Source organism: Microplitis mediator, chromosome 11 (genome assembly GCF_029852145.1).
Source record: "Microplitis mediator isolate UGA2020A chromosome 11, iyMicMedi2.1, whole genome shotgun sequence".
In the NCBI taxonomy this organism is placed as follows: Eukaryota; Metazoa; Arthropoda; class Insecta; order Hymenoptera; family Braconidae; genus Microplitis; species Microplitis mediator.
Window position 1 is genome coordinate 2,146,866 of NC_079979.1, and position 10,457 is coordinate 2,157,322.

Consider the following 10,457-nt stretch of genomic DNA (forward strand, 5'->3'; position numbering starts at 1 on the left):
ATTAAATTAGCGGCTGGAGAAATGAATGTAACATTCAATAGTAATGCGATTCTTTTCAAAGAAATAATGGTAAGCAAACACGTACATACATAACAGGTAAAAAATTTGCGGGGTGAACGTTGAATACCAAAACGAGTGTGGATTGGTTGTTGTCGGGACCATTACCACTAGGTCTAAGAATATTTCCTGTACACTTTGGGGATGGTCTTGATGATCATGGGAATGATTCCTATAATTATAGAAATATTATCTACAATATGTTGGAATAATTCCCTTATGTGAATACTAGGAGAAATATGGACGGTGATATTTAAAATATGGTAAAGTCTACAAGAGGTGGTTATTTTATCACTACCAAAGACATGCAGGAATGATTTTTTGATAAATCAAGAAATAAGACCAAGAGACTGAGAAGATCATTCCCATGCTGTCAAAAAATTGTTAGCTCTTTGTCGTAGTACTATGCAACATTGAAATAATTATTCTGGGGCATAGCAAAGATTACCATGTAGCATGGTAATAATTAGTGGATATCGTGATAATTATTATTGGACAGCATGGTAATGATTATTAGACCGCATGGATATTCCAAGCATGTAGCATGGTAATGATAACCACATATCATGACAATGATTACTGCGTAGCATGGTAATCATTACAGCAAATCATGATCGTACCTATCAGAGAGCATGATAATGACTATTGGACAGCATGGTAATGATAACCACATATCATGACAAGGATTACTACGTAGCATGGTAATCATTACAGCAAGTCATGGTAGTACCTATCAGACATCATGATAATGACTATTGGACAGCATGGTAATGATTACCACATATCATGGCAAGGATTACTGTGAAGCTTGGTAAATCACTAAAAAACTAGAAAAAAAAAAATTTATATATATATATAAATTGCAGTAACTGGTAACTTATTAATTAATATCACTTATACCACATTAATAACACACTTAAAATAGAAATAAAAACACCACATTTGACAGCAGTAAAAGAAAGACAAGAGAGATATAGTTTATTGTATACAAGATGTTTGATGTAATGATCAGTTTCACATTCGTTACAATATATATAAATAGATTCGAATATTAGGGAATAATTGGAGCCTCTGTTATCCCAGTGGTCTCCCTCCAAATCCGGTTACTCTGTCCTGTGTATTCATACATGTACCTTGCACCATATATGAGCTACATTCATAACCTGGGCAGCCGCACTTGTATCCTTGCTGCGGATGACACTAAAATATAAAATATAATAAACATAAAATAATACGAAAAAAAAACAAATTCTACATTTCTCCAAATACATTTTAATAGTAAATTTAATTTCCTACAAAAAAGTTCTTTGACCGCGAATTGATAAATTCCAAATTCTATAAGTTACAGGAGTTTTAACTTTTAAAAAATAAATTTAATTGTTAATACTCGAAATTTTTTCAACTTCCCGTTAAGAAAATCGATGATTTCCGAAAAATTCGGGAAGTTATTGTTTTCACTCCGATGTTCGAAAATCGAGTTTTCATCAGATGTCGATGTTTTTTCAGTTTTTTAAAAATTTTTCAGAATTGGCTTGATTAATCGATTCCAAAATCTTATCAGCTTTAGAATTCAATTAAACGCGTCGATTGCCGCCTCAACCGTCTCAATCGGTCAATTTGTTTGAGAGATATCATTGGAAAACAAATGGTAAAAAACGATTTTTTTCAAAAACAACGGCATACAAAAGTATTTTCGAGCACAAGGAGCTTACTATAAAATAGTAAATTTCGAATTTACGAGCTAGTGGAAAAGAACTTTTTTTTTTTTTAATTTAATTTTGAAGAAAAGTCTTGTGCGTCGAGCCTGTAAATATTTTTTTGGGTTTTATGAAAATTTTAAACAATGGATTGAAACTTAAAATTTCATTATTTTATATATGAAAGTAATTACTTACCCAATTGCCATCACACTGGCCAGCTGCACTGGCAAAAATGCCAATTAATACAAAAATAGATAACAATAAAATGATTTTCGACATTTTAAGTTTTTTGTTGATCTGGAAAAAATAAGTAATAAATTTGAATAAATATTCTGTCGAAAATGTTAAGTGGACTACAAAAAAGTTAGATTTTTTTACACAAAATTAAAATAATTTATTTACTTATTAATTACAGAGAGAGTAAGTATACTTAAATTAGCTGACTACTGAGAATTAATAAATTTGATAAGATAAATCGTGATATATATATAGTCGATTTGTTTTCGATTCTGCTCCTGAGGTTCAATCCCAAGTTCAATTGTGAAAAAAAATTATTTTTAAAAATAATAGAGGATAAATATTGATCTTATGACATATAATATATACGTCAACTAGCCTTCACCCGCCCGCTTCGCTAGGCGTAAATCAAAGAAGTGATAATTTTTTTTCTATGATTAAAATTAGTTCTATAACTATGGCCTCGACTTATGACTTCCGCTGCAATTGTATTGATATAATCGTAATAAGCTATAAAGAACTAATGACACAATGCAATTAGAAGTAATAACACAAATTCAATAGGTCAAAAAGGACAGCTATGGTAATTTTACCATTATCTAATGCTAATCTAATATCATCAGCAAATTTTTTCACTGCTGTGTGTGTACCATAGCCTGTCCTGAAAGCTGTTTGAAACGGATCATGTAAGCTATTATTGTCGAAATTGGCCGATAGTCTTTGAACGATAGTGGTATTTTTATTTTAGCTAATGGCAAGACAAACGTATTTTCATAGCGAAAGAAATTTTTTTATTTTTAATGAACAATTGATGATATTAGTGATAATCGGTATATATGGGGCTGGTACTCGAGTGGACCTTTCTCGAGTGGACCTTCCGCCGCCGTTTTGTGCCTCAAAACATCATGGCGTCCACAAAAAACTCGTAGATAAGAGATCACTAGGTGATGGATGAGGGCAAGTGTTTATAATGGCGTGTCTGAAATCTTGGTGATTATATTCCTAAGTGGAGGTAGCCCTTATGGGTTGGGGAAGAACTTGCGCGACCCCACCACTAATCCTAAGCAAGCAGTTCACCAGAGCTGAAGCCTGGTACCATGGGGGATCCATTCCAAGCCCCGCTTCGACCAGAGATGGGAGGAGTGTTTGGGTCCGAATGAGGTCGGACTCGTGGTGGTTGTTGGTGAGACACCCACATGCAATGCATGCCTAATGGGTAAGTTAATGTGAGCTTATGCTCACATTTCGCTTTTATAATATACGGTAGTGTTAAAGATAGGGACACACGCAACGCGAGTATGCCCAAAAGGGTGAGGTATCGGCTTCTGGTCGGCGGAGGCGGACTTAGGTCCCGTTACATTAATTAATATGGGGCTGGCAATAGCCTATCGAACAAGGTACTTGCTTACTAAAGCGTTGGACCAGGTTCGATTCCGGCATGCACCAATGAATTCTATTTTCACAATACTATTAATGTGCATTACATTGGCAGCTCCCTGGTGGTGGAATACCGACAATTGTTCGACCGAATTGAAGTGGCGTAACATCGTGTCCTGAAACAACCTGTTCACCAAAGCAGGAGGCTTCTCCAAGCCCACTTCGATCAAATATTCTATATTTCTTTAGATGGAAGGAGCGTTGGGCCCAAAGAGGTATCGACTCGTGGTAGTTGTTATTAGACACTACGTATCAATAGGGAGAAATCTTTGAACTCCTTTCCAGTTAACGTATACCCTTAGTCACTCGATTATATTTTCTTAATTAAAGGTGCCATCCAAAGAGGAGGTAGAGGCATTGCAGTGCGTATATACCTGAAATAAGAGAGGCAACGGTCTTCCGTAATACGGAGGTGAACTTCGGTCCTGTTACATTTATTAATTGTTATGACATTTATTTGCTTGTTCACTGCATTCAGGATTTCGCAATAGATGACAGTTTTAATCAATAAATTAAATTTAATTAAATCCATCCTACAAGTTCCTAGCACGATTAGCTTAGTACTGGATTAGCTCAACTGGCAGTTGGTACTGAAACTTCAATTTCCGATGCAGGCAATTGAATACATTAAGTGTAGCACCAGCCGATACACTGATCCAGCCTTCGTACAAAGGCAGCCCGTGTCATCGTCATTTTCATCCCTTGCCTTACAATATACCGTTTAACTAATGATAAATTTTATTCATATCCAGATAGTGAAAGGTGTGAAAATCTCATCTATGATCACAATAAATATATCAATCGGCCAATCAGAATAATCCGGATTTTTAACGATAAATCATCGACGGCTAACGATCTTGATATGCTTATTACTAAAGATAGTTATCTTTACAAAATATTCTTCCCAATAGAAGCTTTTATTGCAAACACGATAATGAAGTATTTGAACGTTTCAATGATTATAACTCATGATGAACAACGGCAAGGTCACAGGTTGAAAAATGCTCATAAGTTTGTGACACGTCTTATAAGTAATGCATCAACGGATCTAGTTTTACATCCAGTTCAAGTACATTATAGAGATGGAAATAGTAATTTGTTTTATTATATTACATTGTCAAACCCGGTTTATTACTCGAATGACGTCATCGTAATCTACAATCGCGGGCTATTGTCGCTGTGAGAAAAATTGTTCGACTATTACGGCTGGCTAATTATCATATCAACTATTATCATTTTGATGATAGCATTGACCATTATTTACATATCTAATCTGGGAATAAAAGACCAATCATCATTTTCATGCTTCGAATGCTTGCGTCTGTTGATAAATAATTCACTTTACACACGCATGGACTCCATCGAAATGAGGATAATGTTTTTTTTAATATTTTTATACTTTCTGGTGATTCAGGCGACATAAGTAAATCAATTCTCTGGGCTACTAATAAATTCCAAGGGGTGCTGAAATTATAACATTACTCAAAGTGTGTTGTGCTGATGATTGATTATTTACTTACTGATATCAATCTAAACAATGAATTTTTAATGCCTAGAATAGGTTAAGGCTACGCATGAGCGGTGATTGTAAGAAGTTTCTGATTGTCCATAAACCCAGTTTTCATTTGAATTTCTGTGGGTTCATTCACGGATGAAAAGAAGTTTTATATATTGAATAATAATTGGAAAAAAAGTTGTGTCTCGTAATTTAGATGGAACAAATAATAAAAGGATGTATATTTTCCATTTCAATAAATTTGGTGATTGGAAAAATTAGCATTGCACCACGAAATAATGTAGCTGCTTTCAACGAAATAGTGGTGAGTGAAAGGAAACATAGACTGCCTGAAAAAAGTTTGAGACTGCCAGTATTTAAGTGCACGAATCCCTTTTTTGAGAATCGCTTATTTCAAATATTTCAACAACTGTAGTTAGTTTCTTGTTTCTGTAGAATTTAATCATTGATTTTGTATTCGATGCCTGTTTTGACGCTTTCATTCTAGTTGAAGATTTTTATTGGAATTTGTCTGTCACTATAGGGTGGTCTTAAATGTTTAACGAGGAAGGCATGAGAATAGCAATTCTTAGAAATTCTTCTATGATTCATACCCTCTTTAAGAATTGCACTTGACTGAATGAATCTTACAAGGAACAAAACGCTATCGAAATATATATTAAAGAATCCTGGGCGTGCCGTTAATTGATCCCAAATACAACAAATGATCGAAGATCAGTGATCCCACGGCAACTAATCAATATATATATACTAACCCTACCAGAGAAACCCTCATGAGAATGCAGCCTAGATTACTATATGGATTTGTATATAAGTCCATACACTCCTATATTAATTCCTATGGACTCTAACCTCAATTCATACTTTCCTATATAGACTCCTATCGGTTTTATATACAGTCCTGAATAAATGTTTTCATAAGAAAGATACATGAATGAAATAATAAATACAACGAAATGATTATCGATCGGTAGGATCAGATGTTGTCGGGGCCAGTTCTAGTTGGATCACTTTTCCGGGATCAGTTGACATGAAATCGTGCTTAGTATAAATTCCTGCATAATATTTTTGGATGCATTCCCATATAGTTTCCCACATAGAAATCACGATTTCCATACTTTTCTGCATGGATTCTTTATTTATCCAAATATATCATAGAAATTTATACGGATTGATGGCTTGGTTTCTATATATAACTTTTAAACAGTAGGCGTATACTGAATATTTAATTTATCAAATAATATTTATTACTTTGATGAACAGGGAGATGTTGTAAAAAATCATTCCGAATTTGAAACCATCGCATTTTGTGGGAACGATGAAAAAATAATTAAATCTTTAAGCGGATTGATTCCTAGAAATATGTTACTGACAGATAACACGAATATTTATAATGAAGTATTCACAAATAAAAAAATAGATTTGTTGATAATTATCATAAATTCCCTGAAGGATTTGATTAGTTCCAATAAAAATATATCTCTGGAGTTACCCGTGATGGTCAACACAGTGTTTATCTTCCTTAAATCTGGGAAAACGACTTTATTTACAGTCAGAGATTTATTTTATACGTTTCGGTCGAAAATCAATGCTTCTAGAACCTACGTATTTTTTGGACTAAAGTTTTATATGAATGGAATCAGAATATTTACCGACAATCCATATACTGATTACGCCCCTATACCCTGGGTGAAGTATACTCATATAAAAATTAAGAATTACGAAGTCAAATGGATCATTTACCAGAGATTATGTATTAATAAGAATGAAAACAAAAATGGTAAGCATTTGAATTTATTTTCGCAATCCTTGTAATTAAATGTAGCATATCTGTAGTCTTTGATTAAAAACTTTGAATAAAACCGATCGATATTAATTGAAAGTCAATCGGAATCCATTGGATCGTTCGAAGTTATTAATGAGGACGCATTGAGGCAAAGACCATAACCCCTTTTATTATGTAAAACATTTAGTAAGCATGCGCATGCGTTGATCTTTCAACAATGGTAGAAATCTCAATGTTCAATATTTTGTGGATGAAATTTTTCGATCCTGAGACAGGAAAGTTGGACTTTTTAATCTAAACGTGCGTCATCATGACTTTTGGCTCCAATAGGCAATGCCGCATGCGGATTGCGATGTTCTACGTTCTAACCACGGTGTGCAAAAAACTATTCCACAATACCTGCATCAAAACTAGAAGTTTCGAAGCCAATACGGCCAGCCAGAAAAAGCCCATTTCAGGATGATCCGAGGATCTCGAGATGCATCCGTCCGCCACGAATGCTCTTAATCAGCGGGATTGATCAAGCAGCTTGTCCGAAATCAGACTGCTCTGTTGTGGCAATTCACAAGCAAGAATCAAACTTCGATTTTTCTCATAAAAACAAAGAGATTGCGACTCGAAAAGTAGAAATTTTATCAGGGACTGAACAAATGGATAGTAACATATTCGTGACTCAGTGGTTACAAATGGAGGGACCTATTTTAGGAGATCAAGGCGAGATCACTTCTTATCATTTTGTCCAGAAGCAACTTGCTCACCACTACAAGAAACTGCAACGGGGTGCCTCTCTAAGCCTACTTCGACCAGAGTCTCTTTATTTGCTGAGTTAAATTCTTTTAACCCTTCTCCGGTTAACATCTACTTTTAGTCACTTGATTATATTTTTCGATTAAAAGTGTCCTCTAGGAAGGAAGAAGGGGTTCCGCAGCGCGTGAATACTGAAATAGTTATAAAACGGAGGTGGATTTCGGTCCCATCCACTCCGTTCGGTACTCTTCAATAAATAACAGCTATAATAAATGAATTAAATTTACTAAAGTTCATCGCGTTAGTTCCCAACACGATTAGCCAAGTATTGAAATTGTTCGACCGGCAGTTGGTACTGAAACTTCAATTTCCGATCCAAGCAATTGAATAAATTGAATCTGTAGTACCAGCCAATTCACTATTCCAGGCTTCGTACAAAGGCAGCTCTTGCCATCGGCTTGAGCGAACCTCGGAGTCATTTAAAATCGTCATTCCTATCCTTTGCCTTACAATATACCATTGAACTAACAATTTATTTTGTTAATTTGCAGATCAAATTTGGTGTGGGAATCTCATATTCGATCGTGCAAAGCATCTCAACAATCATGCGATAAAAGTATCCCGCATATTCACCAATACATCAACGACTACTACTCGAAGTTATGAATATATAAATAAAGATACTAATCTTGACAACATATTACTTCCAATAGAAACATTCATTGCTAAAGCAATTATGAAGTATTTGAATGTTTCGATGGTTATAGTTTTTGGTAGATCGATGGATGTTAAAAATGATACTAAAATTCATAGGACGGAGCCGAGTCTTCTTGCTAGAAATTTAATTGATTTAACTCTATCTCCAAGTGAATGGTATCCAAAAAAAACGAAACAAAATGTATTTACTCTTCTTTCTGTATCCTACCCAATTTTCTATAGTGACGACGTCATCATCACGAAAAATCGTGGATTATCGACGCCACTAGAAAAAATGTTTAATTATTACGGCTGGTTAATTATCATATCGACATTCATCATCTTGTCGATAACATTCATTGTTATTTATTTATCCAATCGTCAAATGGAGGATCGATTATCATTTTCCATCTTTGAATGCTTGCGTTTGTTGATAAATAATTCACTCAATACGTGTATGGACTCCATCAAATTGCGAATAGTCTTTTTTATTATATTTTTATACTTTCTGGTGATACAGGCGACATTTTCCGGGCACCTTGCAGCATTTTTAACAAAACCCGAGTACAGAAAAAATGTTGAAACACTTGAGGATCTCAAGGATCCCCGTTATGAGACAATTTATGCTGGTTTGATAGCAAAAGAATACATGACAGATCCAGAATTAATTGATAAAACTAATTTTAATAATTATTGGGCCTGTAAAAATGACATCGGAACTAAGCCCATTGCCTGTATTAGCAGTCTGCCGGGTTCGAAAGGAATGATAGCTAAATTCAATTTGCACTATTCGAAAACTAGTCTACGTCACGGATTCAACTCAGTAGGAATGGCTAGAAATTGGGTCTTAGGATCACGTGTAAATAATCTCATTATATGGCTGTCACAATCTGGTATAATTGACAAGTGGCATGAAAATCATTACGAGCAAGAAAATTTTGACTTTAAGGTAATGCAAGATTACATAGCCACTGACAATTATTATCGGCCTGTTGTTTTGGGTGACCTTAAATTCGCTTTCGTCTTATTGGCCGTTGGAATCTTATGTTCGTTTATTTGTTTTATTGCTGAATTGTTTATAAAATCTATCAAATCGTATGGTGATAAAATATGGCAGCATCTACGAGCAATGATACGATCGCTTGTTTTACTGTATTGGATTGTCAGCCATGGATTTCGAAATTTATTAAGATCTCAGTATGATGTCATACGTAAGAATTAAGAATAAACGTTACAGAATATTTTAATCAGATTGAATCGGAGTTTATTAAAAAGTAATAATCGTTTTCCAATTACTTTCTGATTGAATCCGATTGAACCTGATTAGAATTTTTCATTCGGTTTTTAATCAGGGGGTTAAAAAGGGATCAATAAGGTACGTTTAAGTGAATCAATTCTTTGGGCTACTAAAAAATTCCAAGGGGTGCTGAAATTACAACATTACTCAAAGTGTGTTGTACTGATGATTGATTATTTACTTTCTGATATCAATCTAAACAATGAATTTTTAATGCCTAGAATAGGTTAATGCAACGCATGAGCTATGTTGTAAGAAGCTTCTGACCGCACATAATCACAGTTTTCGTTTTAATTTCGGTGGGTTCATTCACGTATGAGTATTCTACATATTTAATAATAACATAATAACGAGGACAAAAAGTTGTGTCTCGTAATTTAGATGAAACAAATCACAGCAGTATGTATATTTTGCATTTCAATAAATTTGGTGATTGGAAAAATTAGCATTACACCGCAAAATAATGTAGCTGCTTTCAACGAAATAGTGGTAAGTGAAAGAAAACATAGACTGCTTGAGAAATGTTTATGACTGCCAGTATTTAAGTGCACGGATCCCTTTTCTGAGAATCGCTTATTTCAAATATTTCAATAACTGTAGTTAGTTTCTTGTTTCTGTAGAATTTAATCATTGATTTTGTATTCGATGCCTGTTTTGACGCTTTCATTCTAGTTGAAGATTTTTATTGGAATTTGTCTGTCACTATAGGGTGGTCTTAAATGTTTAACGAGGAAAGCATGAGAATAGCACTTTTCCGGAGTTAGTTGACATGAAATCGTGCCTAGTATAAATTCCTGCATAAAATTTTTAGACAGTAGGTGTATACTAAATATTTAATTTATTAAATAATATTTATTGCTATGATGAATAGGGAAATGTATTAAAAAACCATTCTGAATTCGAAACAATCGCATTTTCTGGGAACGATGAAAAAATAATTAATTCTTTGAACGGATTGATTCCACGAAATATGTTACTAACGAA

General features: G+C 34.2%; 1 long non-coding RNA gene across 1 annotated transcript; it reads right to left on the reverse strand.

The window, feature by feature from the left end:
* Positions 1-214: 214 nt before the first annotated feature.
* LOC130677430 (uncharacterized) lies at positions 215-2,276 on the reverse strand. The gene is made up of 4 exons (XR_008991600.1): positions 2,160-2,276; positions 1,953-2,054; positions 678-1,257; positions 215-229 (listed from the first exon to the last, which is right to left on the reverse strand). It is a non-coding gene; the product is annotated as an uncharacterized LOC130677430 (long non-coding RNA).
* Between the last annotated feature and the right edge of the window lie 8,181 nt (positions 2,277-10,457).